Source organism: Melanaphis sacchari, unplaced genomic scaffold, assembly GCF_002803265.2.
Source record: "Melanaphis sacchari strain LSU unplaced genomic scaffold, SCAv2.0 Contig73_pilon_pilon, whole genome shotgun sequence".
NCBI classification, from domain to species: domain Eukaryota; kingdom Metazoa; phylum Arthropoda; class Insecta; order Hemiptera; family Aphididae; genus Melanaphis; species Melanaphis sacchari.
The window spans coordinates 1,830,342-1,854,576 of record NW_020271525.1 but is presented as its reverse complement, the minus strand read 5'-3'; the positions used below and the strand labels follow the sequence as shown (position 1 = coordinate 1,854,576).

The 24,235-nt window shown below is 26.3% G+C and overlaps 1 protein-coding gene across 1 annotated transcript in view; it reads left to right on the top strand.

Moving 5' to 3' along the window:
• The first annotated feature begins 22,931 nt into the window (after positions 1 to 22,931).
• LOC112600881 overlaps positions 22,932 to 24,235 on the top strand; it is a 45,417-nt gene continuing 44,113 nt past the window's right edge. The window contains exon 1 of the mRNA XM_025348200.1: positions 22,932 to 23,314. The gene's annotated coding sequence lies outside the window, so the exon portion shown is untranslated. The remainder of the gene's footprint in view (positions 23,315 to 24,235) is intronic.

Below are 24,235 nucleotides of genomic sequence, written 5' to 3'. Positions count from 1 at the left end.
TTTTTTTTTTTTTTAATTAGTTATACTACATATATATATTTAGATTTTTAACTGATGTTTGCAGTTCAATTCTTAAGTGAACAACAAATTTTAATGAGTTCTACACAGGTGATTTTATTTTTTTTATATATTTTTTATTTTTTTTTTTTTTTTTTTTAATAACAAGAACACTGTACGATGACTTACAATTTTTCAGTACAACGTAGAACGTAGATTTTTTTGAAATTTATCTCCTTAAAATACAAAACTAATTTTTTTTTAAAAATGTCGTTTCTTTATCATGATAATGTTATGATTCAAAAGTATTTATATTTAACATCTATAATTAATAACTAATCAACTGTGAGTGTCCACAGATAGGGGGGGGGGAACGAGACACTCGTCCCTCTCTAGAATTTTAAATTTGTTACCTAATTATAATAATTTAATGTAATAATCACAAAACATAATAATTTTCTAAACATAAAATCTATAACAATATTAATTAATAGTAATAATAACAAAACATAATAATGTACTCTTTTTTTATTTTTTAAATTCATTTTTACCCCCTCCCCTCTAGAAAAATATCTGGAGATCCCCATGTAGTCAATACTGGTTGGTTTGGCCAACACTGTATAAGGCGAGGTAAAATAACCCACGTTTCCTTTGACTCATACTATACATATTTATACTCTAACACAATTTAGTGTTTAAGAGAATTAAATTAATTCAATTTTTTATCAAAATAAACCTATATTAGTACAACTGCACAGACTATCCTAGTAATCGGACACAATTTCTAAAAACATATTTAAATTAATCGTAATTCGTAAAGTTTACTTCAAAGCAACTTTTCCACCTTTTTTTTTTAATTGAATCCTTTGAATTTAGATTTTTAAATTTTAAACATCAAGAGTTTTAATAATATGATTTAAAAAAATTAATAGCTTAAAAATTTAAAAGTTATATTCAAGTAAATTATATCAAAATATCAAATATATACTCAAAAATGTTATCTAATAAATATATTAAATTTCATAACTGCATTTAAAAGATTGATACTTTTGACTAAACAGTCTAAACATATAATAATAATTAATTAATATTTGTATAGTACTGTAGTGCGGTATTAACATATGCGAGCACTCCGCTCTTTATTTAACACACGATAATATTAACTAATGGTTATTTATTGTGCACACATTTGTATGATCCACACTTACACATATAGAAAAAACAACCTATATTATTGAACTATTTTACATACAATATTGAATACTCTTAATATCAAAGGTCAGTCTATCATGAAAAAAAAAAATGTGTTACATAATGCATATCGTCTAAAACACTTTTATTAAATTAAAACCGACACATGACATTTCACGAAGCCCATGTGATAGCCTTTTACCGTGATCATAACATACTCTTGCGGAATTTTATGATATTAGCGAAACTCACTTCGTACACGTTGCGATGGCAGCGACGGTAATAAGATATTATGTAGTCTTCACACGATTTGTTTTCTAGAGCCTACCTATATTAGTGACTTACACACTAAAATATATTATATTTTTATTATAATTTTAATAGCTATCTATAGTACCTATTGGACATTGAATATATTATTTTCGTTGTTAAGTTTTTACTCTGCAGACATAAAGTCGATTTAGGTTCAGTATTCCAACATTTCGTAATAGTACGGAACGCAATGGTATGCATTTTGTACAATATGTATCAAGGTACCTATATCAGGCCATGAAAGAGCAGGACACTCTGTGAATACAAATTGCTTGCCGTTTGTTATACAATAAGTGTTTATAAAAATAAAATAATTACTTACTACAACCACGTACGGGTATAAATGTTTATCAATATTTAACCGAACTCGCTTTCCAAGGCGTTTTGTATAGGCAAATTAAGTGTATATTTCTGTGTTTGGGGTATTGACATTGATTTTCCAAACACTGCTATACGGCGTAAGTATATCATGGGTAATTCTCTCGGATAATAAACCTCATGTACCATTTCGTAATAATATGATCACCAGAACTAACAAAACTCGAATATTATAATACGAATAAGATATTATTTTGCATAAACAATAGGGTGAGATCATATTTACAAGTATATAAAAAACGAGATTAACTATTTTAGCTCAACTTTAAAAAAGCCTCTACAATTTTTAATGATCTCTATATTTTGAATAATATTTTAGAGATAATTTATGCCAAATACCTATTTTATGTGATAAATTTCACTTCTGTAGAGATTCATGGTACTTCTGGTATTCTTGGATTACTGCACACATTTGATAGGAGCTAATGTGTACTAAATTGCAAACTTAACTTGCGCATTTTGATAATACGAGTATGTTCTCACTTCTCATCATACACAATTCTTTATCCTTTAATGTTATAAAACTTTAGTAACATACAATTGTTATACTTCTGTGTCCTTAACAGAGTGATTATTAGAACGTGAAATTCATCTAGTTGGAACGATGAAAATAAACCAAAAAGATTTACCGTTAGAAGTAGTGAAGGCTAAAATAAAAAAGGCAAAATTAATGAAAAATAAAATAAAAATGGTTTGGTATTCATGAAGTAGAAAGATAAACAAAATGTAAACAGCTTAAATACATGTCATAATTTAAATATTGTAAAGCTGAAAAAAAAATAAAAACAGAAAAATTTAAAAGCAGAAGTCATATTTTACTACCTATAATAATGATAAAGGGGACATAGATTAATACAATCAATTATCAAGTTATTCTACACTAGTTAAAAAATCAATCTGCCTTCATATTAAAGTTGCATATAAAATATTACTATAGGGACATCGATTGTAAATACTGATATGATTTGGAAAATTCATAACTCCAATAATATTTCAATAGAAGAGTTCAAAGTGACATTAACTAAAAACTTCTTAATTTAATTACTAACCCACAAATCATACAGTAAAAACACCAACTGGAAACTTCAAAAGTAATTGATCAAAGAAACAGAAAACTTAGGAAATGTGTTAATTACTATGTAAAAGCAAGAAAAGGAGGTTGTTTATTCAAAGAGGTTAAAAACTTTGTGTCATAGGTTTTTACATTTTGTTTTGAGTGTGAAGAAAACCCATTTATTTGTATGGAATTTTTTTTAATACCTACTCCACATAAATTTTAATTGGTTTTAACTTTAAAATATTTTGTAAGAACATTTTTTTTATTTATACACAATATATTTTATATACCTATGTAATCCATGTATTTATTTATTTTATATTAATAGAGCAGCATAGCTACTCCTAATCTCCAGCAATAAGAGGGGATTCTTGCTCCCCCCCCCCCTAGAATTTTAAATTGTTTACCTATAATTGTAATAATTTAATGTAATAATTCCGAAACATAATGATGTTCTATAAATAAAACGTATAATAAATAATAATAATACCTAATTGTAATAATGACAAAACATAATAATGTACTATAAATAAAATTTATAGAAAAATGTTCATTTATTTTTTAAATTAATTCCCCACCCCCTAGAAAAATGTCTGGAGACGCCTATGCAGAGAAGTACACATGGTTATTTATTTTGATAACTATAAACTAAAAACCATAAATATATTTTTTAAGTAATACTGTCAATAAATAGATTTGTTATTTTTTATTTGGTATTTAATATTTTTTATGAATAGTAAAATAATAAATGTATTAAATAATTATACTAATTAAGTAAATATTTAACAGGTATATTAAAATATTAAAATGTATTAAAGCGATAAAGTTGAGTGAAAATAATTTAATTTAAATGAAACAAATCTGATACGTTTAATAGATATGTTTCTGTAATTTATGTTCTAAACTTTTAAATAAAAAAACTAAATTCATAATTGGCTTACTAATTTTATTTTCCATTTAAAATAAACGTTGATCAAGTGGTGATCACTCGTGACCCAGTAATAAGAACGATGGGTAGGGCCGGTGATCTTCATGGCATCGTATAAATAATTGAGCAGAGATCACTGGCACTACTCGTGGCAGCTAGCGTGTGTTACGATGCTGTGACATTATCATTTATTATACTCTCATAGGCATCAACATGATTTGTATCCGTTCGTCGTTTTATGACCAGCCGTGCGTCCTGTTTCACATTGTTACGATTATTACAAATTTTGATTGTGGTTAGATAACTATCAACGTTGCAGTACGATATTTGAACATGCTTGTTCGTCACCGAAATCACGTGCCTTCAGCAATGCGAACCTAGGTTATCGTGTAATTGAGCCGCACCAAATACACCCGTTGAAAAAACACTTTATTGTTATTCTATAGATGTATAAAGTTATACACCGTTGTCGCCTCAGCCATCGATAGATCTATAAATATTTATCTCTAGAAATATGGACAAAGGTTCATCGTGATTCTTAATTTTAAAAATTATTTGTTATATCATTTTTGACATATTTAATATTTATATATTAATAATCACTTGATTATTATGTAGCGCTTATCATATTTTTTTTCTTTGTATCAACTTAATTAGATTAGAACTCAGTATTGTCTCCAACTCGAGCTCACATGACAATGGAGACCAATTATTTTATTGGTCCATACCTATATACCTTGTATACATGATACATACGTATGTTATATATTTAAAATGAGAGTTATAGTCAACCATTCATTTGCAGGATTACCTACGTCAACGCCGAACATGTACTCTCCTCGAACACTCGATTTTGAACTTATATACGAATCAATACACTTCAATGTATTCTTTACATGTCGATTTTTAGCGTATAATTTTATTAGCTAGTAATCTTTACGGCTTTTTTATATTAGATTTCAGTACGTATTATTCGATAAGTTATCGGAAAGAACTTTGAAGACTAATTATTATGTACATGTGTGCGTGATATATCATATATTATTTTAGACTAACTGAGTAATAAGTTATGTATACCTATTTTTACCACAACACGTATTATTATACCCTTTATGCCCAACACAAAATATATTTAATCTTGATTTTTCTGACCTCTAATAAAATCCTATCCCCTACTTTATGAGTCACGACCCACGGATCACGCATCACTACATTACGACGTTCACTATACGAAAGACGAACTGGAAAGAGATCGCAAAAAATAACTGTCGAGATATAGTCAGTTTGAAATACAAACAATAATACAATGATTTTTCAGAATAGCACAAAATATGTTAATAATACAGTAGACAAAAAATAATATTGAATTGGCGACAACGTATAATGCTTGTTTACTGTAGGGTCACATTTAAAAATACATAACGATTTCAATTTAATTGTTTTTCGTTGACTATTATTTCGATATTTAATTGGATGTATATCTGTAAGAAATCTACCGATTGCACCGCATGACAACTCCGCTAAATTTTTTTACATATTGATTCCATTAATTATCGACTCCACCAAACTTTTTTTACTTATTGATTCCGTTGGCTATCAATCCACTGAATATTTGTAAATTATTTACTTTAATAACAGCAAAATGTAAAATGCTTACATTTACACTTATTTTAATATCGATAGCCGGAGAAATTGATATTAAAACGGCGGAATCGATAAAACCCCGTAATTATAACACTGTAGTAGGTTTTCAAAAAATTTTAGAACAGTTGCTAGTGTTTTGCTTAAAATTTTATAAAGCAAAACAAAATGGGGTTTTATCGATTCCACCGCTTTAATATCGATTCCGCCGGCTATCGATATTATAGTTATTTTAGATATTAAATTTTGTTTATATGTTTCTCATTTTTAGAGACAAAAATAGATGCAATAAAAACAATATCATGATTATTCTAAAAAAATTTAAAAAATAAAAAATATTCAGATCTGTATTTAACTATTTTAAATATATTTTAATTTAACAATTTTTCGTAGCAAATTTTATTCAAAAATTATAGTTATTAATTAAGTATAATACACTCAAATAATCTAATGAAAATAAAATAAATAATTTGTAAAATTTTTAAATTTTAAATAAACAAAATACCATGAAATTAATTTTATTTTTTACAATTTATAAAATAAATTAATTTATATTTTTTTTAAAGTTTCTGTTCGAAAATTTGCATCATGGAAATAATTTAAAGTTTGTATAGAATCATAATTATTCATAATACATAATATTTGCTTTATTTTCACCATAATACCGTATAATACGATGAGTAGGAATTTTTTTAAGTTATAAATTATAAGCTATAGTTAATAATATACTTTTTTAATATGAATTACATTTATTCTGAAGAATATGATAAAGCATCATATAAAATATCTTAAATATAATTAATTTTTATTATATTGAGTTAATGAATATTTTATTATGTACAAAATTTATCAGAAAATTTAAAATTAAATTAAAATTATAATTGGAAAGAATGATGAATAATTTTTAACATTGATAATTAGGTTAATTTAATTCAATATTTTGGAAATGTCGTTTTTCTTCTAAACTCAGCACTACTTTATTACTTACTAGAGTACCTTTTTTATACAGATACTATATATTATTTGCGTATTTATTACGGATAATTTATTTGATTTAAATTCAATTGGTAAAACGTTTTAAAGTAAAAAATGTAAAATTTAAATTATTCATCATAATGTAAAAGGTTCTTCTCATTATTAATTCATTAAGCTAATACAAATCTTTAAACATATAAGTAAATTAAAAAAAGAGCGGTTTTTTCGTATATCCTACAATATCGCTCATAATATTAATTAATTAATTCGAATTCGCTCTAATGAGATTATTTACACATGTATAACAACAGCGTTTCAAATTTATTTTCTACATCACCGTTATATTATAAAGTAAACTCGCGTATTCGTATTGTATTATTGTATTATATGAACATCATATTTCCTCCTAAAATTGTTTTCATGCTCTCGATCTATCTTACTTCCGTGTGTTTGGTAACAATCCACTATATATAGGAAGTAGACACACATGTTTATTTAAGAACCATTCTTTTCTAAGAATTTATAGTAAATTGTAATTTTTTTATTTTAAAACTTTTTTTTAGTATATATTGTACATGATATATCAGTATCATATACCTGTACATTTTCATTTTTTCTATAAAATTCTTTTAATATTAAAATACATGAGATATTTTAAATGAATAAACGACCCATTCGTTTCTACGAAATTATAAATTGTAACTTTTCTATTTTAAAATATTAATTTTTTTTATATATTATATTTCATATTTTATAACATATCGATATCAATATGTTTTCATTTTTGTATAAATTTCATTTAATACTACAATACATGAGATATATTAAACAGTTTTCATGCGTTCCATTAACCTTAAACATATAATATATTTAAGTATATGCTTTGATATTAATGCGATGGTAATGGTAACGATGCATTTTGTAATTAAATACTCATAGAGCATCTTAATCTAATATTAAAATGTATTTTATAAAAATACGACACTTTCAAACTTCAAATGTCATTTTCCACTATGTATCATGTCATGAGTAGATTCAGTGACTTTCATTTTTATTTTGCTGTATTACGAGATGAATCGTATTATAAACAGTGGGATTTAAATACGTATGTACTATGTATACGTCTTAAAAAACATTATAATATTGACCTTGATCAAATCGTGTACCATGTCTTACAAGTTTATATGTTGAAATTTAAAACGGTGTTTTTAATTCTTAATAACTATGGTACTTTCAATTTTATCTAGTTTACCTGTTAAACAGGTTTAAACAATATTAACTAAGGAACCAATAGTAATAAACCTAAAAATAAAAAGTATATCGGCAAAAATGAGGTTATATAAATAAAAATAATTGATTAACTACAAAGAAATGCATGCAATATATATTCATATTAGTTGTAAACAAAATACGATTTTTTTTTTTTTTTTTTAATTACAATTTTCTTATCTAAATCATTGTTTTGAACGTGTAATTTTAAGTCATTAAAATAACATTTATATATGTATTATAATTTATAAGGTATAAAGAATAATAGTCATTAAAAATGGTTTTATTAAAACATTAAATATATATAATATTGGATCTAGTATATACTTAGACAAATTTTACAAACTATAAAATATTAATTACATTATTATTTATAATAATATCTTGCCTTGGGTCCAGCATGTAATATCTATCACAGAGCAGTGTTGATGTTCGGCAAAAGCTTAATCTATGCTATGCCGTTTCCTAAACGATAAAAACGACGAAATATTAACGAAACTGAGAATGCTAGAAACCAAACTTGATTGTCAGCTGCCAACAGATACAACAAAATTGATCTGAGTGACGAGAGTCAAAATATTTAACAGTTTTAAAGATTACCCGTTAACAGGTGACTGGTGAAATGGAAATTCATGTAATCGATTTTTCTTCGTCAATGGTACAACTGTTTGTATGTTTAACGAATCGATGAGTCATAAAATCATCTTGGCGGCAGCTCGCTTCGCTGCGGACAAATTGAAACACCGAAATTCCTCACCACCAATAACTAAAAACGTGCTACGAAAAAGATTGTCTCTTTTAGGCCCTCTACAAACCCCGTTCTATTCTTACAAGCTCCTAAATTTCTCTTTAATCTATCTGCAGTCTCATCACCTCCGCAGCCTGTTACCACTATAAATTTGCACCCTATTGACGCTGCGCCTTTGGAATATGTTAACAGTGTGCTTTGTAGCCAGTTTCTGCTTCTAAGTCTCGACCAGTTGCCATATCTTAACCACTGTACCACTCCGACTAGTGACAAACCAAATTAAAAATTTGGCTACGTGCAGGACTACTTCGATCACTTGTATTATGACAATGAAAGCTGACCTCAAATTAACTGGAAATAGTAAAGTTGTAATAGTTGATTAGATATCTAACTAGTTAAGTTGTCGAGTTAATTAATAAATTAAGTAATTAGTAAAGCTAAAAAATTTGGTAAAGGATTTACATTTTAATTTAGTTCTAATTTTTGAACTAGTTAATACCCACCTTTACATGTAATATAATAAAGAAATGTATATTTATAATATCACAAGCACCAACAAAATAGAAGTTTTTATAAGATATAATATGTAATATACGCTGTAAATATTTATAACTATAATTATCATTGAAAAACATATAAGATACTTATAAAATTTGCTACAAATCTAATTTTTTACATGTGAATCATTTTTTTTTCTGGCTTTTAAAAATCCCTTATTACCGACGAAAAAGACTCTCATCTCCAATGGAAGACTTTTTATGGAATGTACATTGTAGAGAGATTTACGCATAGTTATAATACCTATTAATAATAATATTAATATATTATACGAGTATGTGTGTAGATGTAACGTGCTTGAATTGTATACAAACGCGTGAGAAAATCAAAAATTAAACGAATCATTGTTGCGATCAAAATATTACATATTATAAATTATATTATTGTTATTCTTTACTTATATATTATTATTATTGTATTATACCTATTATACTAACATTTATTCAGAACGCCGGCTATAAGCAATTTTTCTTTGAATATTCAGCTATACGCATTCATTCATATTAAAATCCGAAATTATGAAAAATATAATTTTTATAATGATTTATAATATATTTATACACATGGACACGTACCTATATGTTATTTGTATAGTATTGTTGTTTAGTTATAAACACTAATAATATAGACTACATGATTCTATATAAGTAATATGATCTAAATATTTTTTTTTTTTAACTACACAAAAGATATTATTATTACATTTGTTTTCATTATTTATTTATTTAATCGCTTTAACATATTATAATTCTATTTTTACAACTTATGTTTGATAAATAAATTTTAAAATCCAAAAAATAAATCAATGTCATGAATGTAAGAGTACAAGATTAAGTTGAGAATAAAGGAAGCAGTTAAACATTTTCAGAGAGGCAAGATTTTTATTTTCTATATTTCGATTTATCCCGATTTTATAGTGGAACCTCTTCTTTATTTAAGTATAGCCTTAAGTAACATTTTTTTGAATTTTTATTTAATACAAATTTTAATGAATGGTGACGCTTGTTACGTATCAATCAGCTGTAGTTCTTAGAGTTATTTTGAATAATGAATTTAATATATTGTATAGATTTTTATTTGAGTTTGTAATTCGGTGATCCACATTGGACATTCATATGAAAGCATATTGTACGTATGAAGTAATGAGCAATTCGACATAAATTCGCAGTATTGATCTATAGAGGGTATTGTTTTTGAGTCTAAAATTAGTCATTTTTAACAAATTTTAATTAATTAATAATTGATTATAGACAAATAGAACAATGGATAACAAATTTAAAATATTTCTATTATTGTGTTATATCATAATATATTTACTTACTGTTTTTATAATACATTTTCTTATACATTTATTTGTATTAACTAATAACTTAAGATTTGATACACAAACTTCTTCTTACAATCATCGTAAAACATTCAAAGTTTTTAAAAACTCAAGTAGTACGACTATGTTTGGTCTTAGAAGAATATAGGTTATTTGTAATAATTAGCAATATAACGCAATTGTCAGATATTATAATATAAAAATTTTACAAAAAAATATTTAATAAAAAAAAACTGGTTGTTTTTTAATTAGGTATTTTTTTCTTTCATGTTTATATTGATAATAATTTAATGATGTAATGATAATTTCTAGTTTTCTTAGACTATAAAATTGTATGGACCAGATTATTTAATAAACTGCAATGTATGTTTATACCCGATCATTAAATTACAAACTCAACCGCAAATTTCATACCAATATGCGTAACGCCCATTGTGAATTTAACAAACTTAAATTAGTATGACACAAAATGGATTCCTTAAGTTAGAAAAATATTAACATTTTTTTATTACAGATGATCTATTTTTAAACGTATATCATACTTCAAATTGTTTTTTAAATTTTGAGGGAATATTTTGTATTTAAATTTGTTTTTCCATTAATAATTAAAAGTACTGATAAGTGTTAAAAAAAACTTAAATTAATATTATTGAGAGCATTTATAATATAATTACGTTTGGAAATCATTCAAGGGATAACGATTTAATAACAATATTATGTTAAGTATTGAAGCACGCACCCGATCTGAAATTCATAATTGTGAAGACGATCGTTGCATAAATATATATATATATATATATATATGCGTTCTGATATGTCCTCTGATTCACAAGTGTATAAACGATTTGTTTAAAGTATCAAACATCTAAAATAAATAAATTACTTTCGACTGATTCTATATTTGTATTTTAAACTTTACTCATTTTAACCCTGTATCTTTATTTTTGATAATTAAAGAGTTACGTTTTAGTGAATAGTTACGTTAACAGTATATCTATCTGCATATTATGAATAACAATTATTGTAGTTTATTTTAAGATTTAAAAATGTATTTAAGTAGTGAAAATTGTTTCAAATGTATGCATAATAACATCTTAAAACAATTTCGACGTAAAATATATAATATGTATTAGGGGTAAATTCCAAAATTAAACTTCTAAAATATAATATGTTAATTATAACATTAGAACTATAAAGCAATAAGTTTAACTTTTTACCATCCTAGAAACTATTGTTTGAAAAACTATATAAACTTAAATTATAAACATCAACTTAGATTTATCAAACTTCAACAGTTTTAAATATGCATAGACTTAACACCTATATTATTCAAAGTTTTGGTTAATAACAAATCCATGACTATCTTGTCAAGTTTTTGTACAATGTGGCCATAAAATAAATATATTTTTTTTTAAATAGTTAAACGTACAACCATAAATCAATTTATTTATCAATCTCTTCAAATACATATTGTTTCTATTACTTAATTGGTAACTTGCTCATAACAGCTTATCACAAATTGTTACCATGGTCATTTTTTACATACAAAGTAATTAAATTTAGTACTTATTATATTGAGAAAATTGTATATTTAAATTTAAATTTAATTTTGATTTCTACTAATTAGACACTGTATTATATTTAAATTATCATAACCTTAGCCTTATATTTTATTAAATTATTAACATGATTTATTTTTAAAGATATTAAGGTACCATGAATACATCAACGTTTTCAAATATCTTATCTACTTAATAATTAACAGAAAACAGGTAGGCATTTACAAAAAAATAAATTAGTGTTGCCTCAGAAAACTCCTTAAATAGTATGAAATAAAACTAAGAATCTAAAAATATCTTAAAAACTCCAACAATTAGAATTTTAATAAAATCATTATTAAATGAAAAATTAGAGGTGAGCATGTTCGGAGAATCACTTTGTTTAACTGTATACATTCACGTATCGATGTTAATGTTAATACATATACCGAATACAAATGTACATAATATATTGTAAGCTATATAAATTAGTACATATTATTTTAATTAGAATGTATGCTGAACTATTATTATATACTTTCATGTGTTGGTATCAATATGATAACAATATATATATATATATATATCAATATTTTTTGAACAACTATAAATTCAATTGACGGATGTACTTTTGAAATATAATCGTGTAAACGAACAATACTTTTTAAACAGTCTACTTTATTGTTATTATTATTATTATTATTATTATTATTATTATTATTCGCCACTTGTCGTTTTGTTCGTAATCGTTGTAACAATATTTATTTTTTTTTTTTTGTGTCCATTGGTTTATTAATGTTAATAACGCCAAAAACTGTCATACCTACTATATAGGAATATAAAAATTCGATGATCGACGATAATTTATAATCTTTATTTTCTAATATTTTGATTAGTAATTTTTTCGTCTGCCAGTATAGGTACTATTATACATACTTTGCAAACAGTTAATGATAAACACGCGTGTAACGATTACAAAACGATTTGGACGTAATTTTACCCGCGGTGTAATCCTAAGTAGGGGAAAAAAAGTGCACGATACGCGTTTCCGGTGTTAGGTAACTCGCGAAATATTTATTTCTCGAAGCCAAACGACTCGTTCAGAAAATAGATAATATCATTACGTTACGACAACACACAGGTACGTCATTTCTTTGACAAATAAAACGTTATTATATTATATTATTATAGCTACCTATCTAACATCTACGCATCTTACCCGTGCATTGAATTGCGTACATTTATTAAAAATTGTGTTTAATTAAAAAAATCCTTCAAAACAATTGCAACCGTTCACAGTAAGCGATGCGTACCCGGGTCGTCCATCACCAATCACAATCATAATATCGAACCCAATAATCATTATAACCAACGAGCATTTCCACAATAATATTATTGTTTACCTATTTATCGTGTTATATTAACTTTCCGACGATAATATATGATAATAATAATAACATTGATAATTCATTCACGAACCGGATGAAGTGTATACACAATATATGGACCATCAAGACAATGCTGCACAGTATTTATATATAATTATTTTATAATTATTATTATAATAAATAATTATGTACTCGTCGCGGCGGTGTGGTCGCGTTGACATCATCACACCACACAAAACGTAAACGTAAACGGGTCAGAACCGTAATATAATAATACTATATTAATTTTTCCAATTCACATTATTTTATTGTATGTCAACAAATTGCGTTGCCAAATTATATTTAAATTACTCCACTCTACCAGTATAAATCGCGAACCGTGTAGTATAAAAATATTGTTGTATCACTGTATAAATTGTAAGTGAAGTTACGTGTACCATGGTACCATCTAATAATTTTATCTTTTTAGTTATCTGCTTAAATAAAATTTCTTTCTGAAAATTATAACCAGATAATTGTTGTTATCAATTATTTAAAACTATGTACAAAATATGTATAAAATTATTTAAGCTAATATTAGAAAATTAATAATTATACACAATACTGCAAATACCATTAAACGTCCAAATAATTATAAGATTTTTTTTATTATCATATGATTTGTATACATACACAAATTACAGAAATATACTATACATTATAGATAAATCCATTTGTTCAATAGTATAATATATCGTTGTAGGCATCTTACATTAGTCACTTAATAGGACCAATACCAAATGTATATTATAAATTTATTTATTTAAAAGATTTCCGAATTAATAGATTTAAAACGATTTTTACTCATTTAGTCAGTCAGTATTCCGTAAATATGTTTTTAGCTTGTTATTTATATTTGAAAAATTGTGTAGGTAGTTACACCACGATTTTCCATCATGAGTCGCAACTCAAAGTGTTGTACCTAAACAATTTTGACCCGCTTTTTATATCACGTGGTTTTAAATTGTATTTATTATAATTTATATTTATTACACTTATGGCGCTAGAGCGTTTGAATAGTTTCAATCAGATCTAAATCTTGTGCGTGCTAAACCCCACTTAAAAGTATAATACACTAATTATACGCTAAAAATTATTTGTAGATTCATAAATTTTCAGTGTATAAAGCATGTTTGTTTTATACAACGAAGAGTCCTATAAGATGATAAATATAGTAGAAATTTAAAAGGGCAATGGTCACACAACATCGTAAGATTTAAGATAAAAATTAAAAACGCTGTGTGTTGTCATTTGCACGAACCACAATTCCTGTAAAAATAAAACCACGAGTTTATTGATATTAAAAAAATTGACGCATCGATCAACACATCTTGTCTGTCAGTCCAAAAATAAGTGATATCTGAAAGTTAAAAGCAAAATAGAGAGTAATACAAAAAACCAAGCCGTTGTTTATGAATAAAAAATTACCACATTATTATTATCTAGCATAATATGTTTGTGAACAATTTTTCAGATCAATAGCCTGATGACAATATATTTTAAGTACATGTTCAATATTTAAGTCAGCTTTATGTTAATTTCAATTCGTAATTTATTTGTATTTAAGCAATTTAATAATTAAATTTAATCTTATGGTTCAACTTTTATTTAATTTAATAATGCAATATAGGTACCAAAAAATTTTATTAACGTTTACACAACAAAATATAATACGTGTGATAAAATGTGTCTATTTTTATAGGCATATGTATAATTTTATTTGAATAAACGCAAGTAGCCCATTAGCGATAGATACCTTATTTTAATTCAATCGCATGGTTTGAGTTTAACTATAGGTAACATGAACAACTTTACTTTAATGGACTTTTGAGGTTACCTGGTTGCAGATAATAATATTATGGTTAGAAAAGAAGTCTCAAATGAAATTCAATGATCTTATAACTGTGTGTGAAATCGCACTTAGGTGTGTAATGAGTAATGACTAATGTGTATACATAAAATATACAAACGTAAATTAAATGCAATATATTTTAATTTAATTTGTTTTCTTTTTAGATTCAATAAACGGGCGAGGAATACATTTATTTTACAATTATGTAGTTTCATTATAATGTGCATGATCACTATTTGTGGCAAGAGGAGAGCTTAAAAATATTAATGCAATTTTAATATAGAGTTCAAGACATCTTTACAATAGTATATGCGATAATAATTAATTATCAATGCTTTCAAATGTATAATAATTAAAATTATTATTTGCCATTTCACAAGATCCGGTCCACCTGTTGAACTCAAAAGAAGAAGCGATTAAAAATTAAATAAATTTTAAAATTATTACTAAAAAAAAATTATTAAATAATTATTTTTATTTATTAATAAACTGCAACAGAGTGATGTTTTAACAATAATTATTGAAATTATTCTATCGTATAGTAGGTATGCGTTTGACCGTATACATGAGCCAATTGACTCATAAACACAGTAATTACTAAAACCTTAAATTTAAGCAAACATAGTATTGTGTAAATGTATACAATAAATTATGCTAACAACGATCTACAAAGCCAATAATACTATATATGGTTATATTTACATAGATGTGCCTACACACTCATTATAATTAACTCAATTAACTCTAAAATTATTGTGTAGCTATATTTTATATGGATGACCATATTGGTGTGTGTGTGTGATTTAACATTAAACAAATAGCATTTATGCAACAGTAGATAGAAACTATTAATCGAATGATTAAGTCAATTCCTCTCTCATCCAATCTTGGCATTAACATATTACAATAACAATATTATCATTACATGTATTAATCGCTGATGTCGGTTTACATAATACATAATTTAAGTAATATCATGTAAGTTCATATTTTCATAAATATACCATTAATATATTCTATCATTTTAGAAAATGTTATTGGTGATTTCAATAATTATTCATAATTTTTTTTTTTAATGAATATACTTGGAACATTTTTAGTATAAAAAGTTCTAAACCCTAAAAATAATAATATTATGTCAACGCGCGTTAGCAATTAATGATTGTGTTCGGCTTAATACTTCGTGCTAAAAACTTTATCGTCATATTTTACACTGTAATATTATTATAAATTAACGATAATGGTAAGTAGTTATCAAACCATGTACATGAACCACAAGCGTTGAAATGCCATTTTAATGGCGGTCGAGTGCATTTACGACAAAATACCACAATATTATAATTTAGAATTTTGAGTATAATACTAGGGTAGCGGGGAACTTTGTCCTCTGATCACTTAGCTCACCAATCATTCTTCAATTTTTTTCAGCAAGTACAGAGAGAAAACATATAACTGTTTTTTATAAAAACTGAATAAAAATTACATTACAATATAAAATATTTATAATAATAGAATTCGTTGTATTATCTTATTAAATGCAATATTTTCTATTCAAATGTATACTCAATCCTGAATTAAACCATACAACGTATAAATGTACAGTTGATCATGTGCAAATAATAAATATGGTTTCTTTAAATGTAATAAACAATCCAACTTTCTTATCGTTTTGTAAAATTGACAAAATTTTGGATTTTCAAATTATATAAAGCTTCAAGTAGCCTTAACTTTAAGCTGACATCGTGAATAAAATACCTTCACTCGAGATTATGTCAGTATTTAAAGCATTATAAGATGTAACTGTTAATGAATTATTATATTATTATAATTATTATTGTTCTATTATATACGAGTATTTTATATCTTGTCTAAAATGTTTATTAATTTATTATCATCCGAAAATAAATTTTTCAATTATTCTGGGTGCTTCATTTTTAGAAATGAACACCTTCATTTTCATTCAGAATCATCTGTTTGTTCTTTATCCAATTCATTGTTTCTTTGATTTCTTGTCGTTACACTGAGTATCTTCATTTTTTTTTTTACTGTTTACTTGATTTTTTAATTTTTTTATGCTCTTCATACGATATTTGAAGCTTTTTTTATATATCTTAAAGTTACAAACTAATTCAAAACTCTAATATTAGTGACATGTAATTATTTGACGAGACTATTTTTCAAAACTGTTTTCTATACTTATCTATTAGAGAAATTATAATATAATATTTAAAAAATATATATACCTATATATATTTTCATATTCGGTTTGATAGTGATCAGTGTTATAGCTTGTAGAATACATTTTAATTGGTAACATCACTTTCGATTTAGGTTTAAATGATGGAGCTATAACGACGGGCATTGGTGACCTTTTTTAAGCGGCCAATGTGACCTGTAGCTGCTCTACGGGGTTCAAAATAATAATATGTTAAATGAGATGTTATAATATATTTTCTAATACACGCTTTGAACAATAACGTCGCACGTTCCAATATATTATGTGAGTATTAGATGTCTATAGTAGTGAATTAACATTTTTCTTACAACATTCGTAGGTACTTACTTTTCTCTGATTGTTATAAAGTTAAGAAATATTTACGGAAAGAAGAAATTAAACGCATAACGTGTATATATGTACATATATGTGTATAATCATACGACTGTGGCATATGTCAAAATTTTAAATCGGGAAAGTCTCAATAACAATAAACATGATTGTCCTTCAGCTCATGTGCGCAATGCAACTATCTATAATATAATATATAAATAAATTATGTACGCATACACGGATATAACATAATATTCAAAGTGATAATACAAAACTGGAAATATTATTGAAATCTCGTCTCAATAAATAGTTGTAATATTTTTCAAACGATATTAATAATTTTTTACTGGATTATTGTAAGACAAAGCGTTATAAATTTCACTTTATCCAAATATTAAATTCCTATACCTATCTATTAAATGTTCTTTTAAAAGCGTCGTTTTCTCTTAGCAGCATACTATCCCGCGCAAGGTCATCAAACTAATAATAGTAAACACATTAATAGGTATAGGCACTACATACTTATCCACGAAACTCTAGTGCCAGATTATCGTTTTGGTTAAACAAATATTGACGAATAGGTGTAGTCCAAGTAGAAAGCTTACCACGCCAGAAAGTTTCGTGAAAGGGAAGGTTATTAGTTTATTACCAATAGGTACTCCAGACACATGTGTACAGTACATATAATAATATTATTACCTAGATATTATAATAATATATTGGTTACTTATAAGTTATAAATTTAAATGCAGTAAACTATTATGGTATACAATGGTTGATGGTGTCAGATTTTTAGTGAACCTATATTATTATGACATGATATAATCAATCTCTATAAAATATAATATTGCTATAGTCGAGACGAGTGCATCATTCGCATAAACTAAATCACTCTATATATAATACGTCTAATTCAAATTATAATGAGTATCATTTATGTTTAAACAAGGTATCAATTATTATAATTTTTATATAATTTTTATACTACCTATATATGCACTCTGCGTGGCAAAATAGATTATAATATTGTATAGCTAAGTGCTATAATAATAAAAAAAATAACAATAATCACATTAAATAGTATACTGAAACTTATTTAATCAAATTATGTCGGCTGTGTGACTGCATAATAATAATTATTATCTAAATATATTAAGTATAGTTTTATTTTTTATTATTGTTATTATCTTATGCTCCCTAATACAATCATTTTTCGGAGTCTTTTATCTCGATCAACAGTCTTGTTTTTTCTTCTAAACAATGTTAAACGTGCACATTAAATTACAATTTATCAATAAGTTATGTGTAATTTTAAAGATAATAGATAGTTTTTTTCTTAGTAATCTATTATAAGACATTATGACATATTATGAATAATAACTTTATATGGGGGATACTTGAGTCATATTTCTAAAGAACAAAAAAAAACGTTTTCTCTTAAATATTTTTTTTCTAAACACATTCACATTCTCTAGGTGAAAATTGAATGTTACATATTTTATTTGTTTGAATGCTACATGCATTAACTGTTAAACATGTGCACAGAAATAATTACCTATTTTATAATTGCATTAAGGTACATTTCTATGTAGATTATATTATGTGTCACACTATCAATTGAAGGGTCCAGTGCAATAAACTTATTACCACTTTTGAAAAATATTCAGTAAAAAAAAAAAATTGCTTACAACCATTAATATTTGTCATATATAATAAATTAAAATTGAAATACGTAAAATTCCCCTTTATATCTTGATATTATAAATTTAAATTACAGTTATTACAGCACAGACCATATTATGACCATAAAAATCTAAATGTACGGTTTGAATTTTTTTCTTGCTCTTATAATTGTTGATAAAAAAAAAAATAATTTTAATAATAAACATTTGTAATAAATTATATACTTATTTTGAAAACATGTAGCATTCTTCTTTACATCTTGGTTATATGTATGTATTCGAATTATTTTTAAATTATTTCACAGCTTATAATATATTTATTGGTTTATATATAAAAACGCCAGTAAGCTCAAGTACAGTATATTGTAGATAAGAATACAATCGATAAACCATCGATCTAGCCATTTGATAGACATATTAATATTATTTAGTTAAAAATTTTATGTTTATTATTGGTTTTAATGTCTAAAATAAAACATGATTCATTTAAAATTATTTCTGAATAATAGTATACATATATTACTAAAAACATACAACGTACTTACCAAATAAAATGTATTATACTAGGTAAAAAGAAAAATAATGATAAACCTACCTCGGCTAATGACATAGTGAACGATAAATTTGATTAAAAATAATAATAATTTTATATCAATAGATAGTTTTATTTCATTCAATATTAATAAAGGTAACTATTATAATAGTATTTGTAAGAGTTATTGTGTTATTATTAAGTTTTATTTGATTATTATCACTCAGTTTTATATACATTTAAAAAAAATATTATAAACCTATCTTGACTTAAACAAAGTTAACAATATAATTAAAAATATAAAATAGTAACAAGTACATAATATATAAATATTATAAGTCATTTTCATAAAGACATTAAAAAAAATATTGTAAAACTTACTTTAGCTTATAAAGTTATGACATAGGTAGTTAACAATATATTTGAAAAAACATAATAATAACAACTACATAAATAATATTAGTCAATTACTTTATAAATAATAATTATTATAAAACATTTTGAAATAACCCACCTTTATAAAAACATTAAAAAAAAAAAAAAAAAAACAAGTGTTTTATAAGTTATTATTCAGAATCTGATGTATTTTAATTTAAAATTTTGTAAACTTGAAGATTATTATAAAACGATTTGTGTTCATTTGTGACATAAACCTGACTTCTAATTTCTGTACATCATTATAATACCTTGTTTTATTTTATTAGTCCATTTTACAATAAATATAGAATACTTTGATTCAACAGTAATTTTTGGCCAACTTTTTCAAGTGTATATAGTTTTTTAACAGTTTAATTTCATACAAGTATAAAGGTACCCTCAGTTTTTTATTCAACCAATCTATATGACATTATTGAAAACTTTCCCTTATTTTTGTTAGTAACATTTTTTTTTTTTTTTTTTTTTTTTTTTTTTAAAGGCATAAGGTAATCGTAAATGTTATAAATAATTTCTTGTGTAACTCGAATAACATTATAATGTTTACAAGTTTTTACCAGGTTTTATAAACCGTTGGTAAGTATACTCTTTCTATTTTCCGTCTCACTTGTTCAATATGCTCAAAACATCTGTTACATGTCAAAAAGCTATGCCCTGGTTCGGGATATTGATGTACAATAAGTTTTATATTTGATTTTTGTTGTGTTGATCAAAGCTGATAAGTATGCAAATAATAATTTATTACCAACCAATTTAATATATTTCGGTGTAAAAACCATGTATGTCAATGAAATGTGCAACACATTTTTCTTATTTTAAAACCACAATTAAACAATTTTTTCAAAAATTTGAGATTACCAGGTTGTTGAACTGGACCATTAAATTAAATTTTTTATTACTATAAATACTATTTTGAATTCTATTATAATGAATTTTAAAATGTTTCACAAATATTTAATAAATAATATATTTAATAACATCTTGTAATTTCTTAAGTTAGCAGATAAATCGCGTTAACTTGTCGAATAGTAAAATAAACTATTAATTCAATCATCTTGAAACTACAGACTTGATGACGAATTTATCATGCCTTATTTTTTGTTCCAAAAAGTGCTTAACTCACGTACGTAGTACATTGACACACAGACACAAGTTTGGCTAAAGATTCAAACTAATTCACATGTATCATATTTTATTTTATTTAAGTATTGCGTAATCAGACATCATTAAAATATTTTCAGGACATTTAGTATTAATAAAATTATACGTGTTTAATTTTTCGTAAGATTAAATACGTCTACCACTAATCAAGATTGATTTACACCGCGAATTACTTCAAACCCAGTCATCCGCATCGTCCAAATACCTGCGGTTTGATCAAAACGCTCTTTTTCTGCATTCGAGAGTATTAGAAGATCTTCAATTAGTTGGAATTTAAAGGAAATGCAATTACCTTCCACTTATCGAGAATATATCTTTTCTAAAAAAATCAAGTTACCAACGTTTAATAAAAAAAAACCTAAGAAGTAAGGTATTCTTAATATTTTAGTAGATATACACTAATTTTTACCGCTGTTTATCATTATAGTTTAGTGGGTACTGTGTACTATTATTATTTTGTTACGTGTGTATTTCAAAAAGCGTTTAATACAGTAATATTATGTATGGAACTAATAATATACAAATACTATTACATATTTTGTGTTATTATTGTTTTCATAATAAATAATAATACTAGTGATTTTATTTCGCTTGAGATTCTTGTATAATGCCATTATCAACAGTGTTTTCTACCAAATGTAGAGAAAAGAACATTTTATCATCCGCATCACTTAACTTATCTGTTAAGTCTTTTAATAATATGAGTACAGCTTTACTTTCTTCGCCAAAACGTGAAGTATTGACTCAGAAAGTTCTTAATCACTAAAATTCCAAAAATGTATATCCGTACCACAGATTATCTTGGTATTTCCTCTAAAACGTAGATCGCAACAAAAATATCACATGGTTATATAGGTAAACTTTTGCAGCAGAATTCACACTCGCGTCGGATAGCATAGCCGTTTTGTACGCTGTGTAGTACGTTTAAAAAAAAAAATCATTATTGGAAGAAAAAATATAACAAAAAACTGCAAACCAGTCGCGTGCATGTCTGCCTCAATATACGCTTTCTACTACGAACTCGTAATGTATATATATATATAGATATAGATAGATAGATACATTACGCTGCAGTATACTTGGTATACCAACTACAAATTCACGTATCTATGTATACACATACACACACACACACATATATATATATATATATTATTCGGCTTCCAGAGGAAAGTAGGTGAAAGAAGAGACGCGTACCTGAGCCAGCCACTATATTATATTATACGTATTATGTTCAATGTGCGTTATCGGTGGGGAAACTATGGTGGGAGGACAGCCGCCGCCGAGTACCGGTCCCGGACGAAGGCCGGGGGCATTACCGCGGTCTCGAGCGCGGGTTTCTGCTCTCCAGCGGTATTACACCGCAACCAGTGTCCAAACCGACGCTGTCAGGTGCGCGCCACTCGATACTCGATTTGCAACGCACACGCGCCAGCGTATTAAAATAAAAAAATAATAATAATAATAATAACGATATATACAGTACGTCGTTGGTTTAAAAAAATTATATATATTTATATTATTCGCAGTCGGAAATTACGTTATAAGACATATTATCGCTGTCGTGATAAATACATATCGTAACTATCGTCATCAAATACTGTCACCGGTGCCGTTTTCGATAGTGTCGCGTTTTCGCATGTCTTATAAAAGCGCCGATAAACAGTCGTTTTCGTAAAATAATATTAATACTCTATTCGCCGTTATCGTGCGCGCCATGGGACGATTTTCGGCAGTGAACACCGCACTCATCTGTTGCAGGTAAATACGATCGCGAGCGTTCAAGTTTCTCGAATATTTCATGTTGCGAGAGTAGGTATAGTAGATATTACCATTCGAGTTTTTTGGCCCGCTAAGACGGCGTATCAGAAATGACGATCGCTGCCGTTGAGGTTGTATAATACACATCGGTAAAATACGATAAAATGCAATAAAATATATTACATCGTATTATGACTACAAAATATAATGCAGTATAGCACGTACATGTGTGACTAAACGCATGTTCGGGGTTCGTCCGAATGTATAATAATAGTTGAAAAAAAATATAATAATAATGTTTGACGTTGTAACCGGCTGGCTGGCCTGGAGAAAGTGTCGCTTTCACTGTGACCTTCAGCAGCCCTTAAGCTCTGCGCGCAACAGAAAAGCGCAAACGTTACCGGACCTGTTGACGAATATTTTTATTTATAACGTCATCGATTTCGTCATCTCTATCGTACGTCAATATTGAACCATCGCCTGTCAGATTGCTCTGTTTTATTGAATAGTTTTTATCGCTAGACAAACGAAAGTGGGTGCACCACGTTATGGTTAATCCCTCACGCAAAAAAAAGGGAAACTATCTGGATCTAATGACCCCAAATGTATGATTTTAAGCTGTGATGATAGATCTAGACCACGCGATTACCGTTCAAAATCCTGACCACATGATTTTCGATATAGATGTCGATACAGCTTTCAAAACTTTGTCTGGTACAGTCGTCTTAAATTTAAAAAGGGATCGTTTCGCATTAAATCTTACGTGAAACTTATGTGTTATTCAATGCATTAAACGTGTGGGCACAAAAGTAAAATTAATAATAGTGTGAATTCATACCTATAGAATTAATCACGAATTAGAGACGATAAATAATGGTATGGCAAGCAGTGTATCGCGTGGAAAACACTTTCAACCTGTAC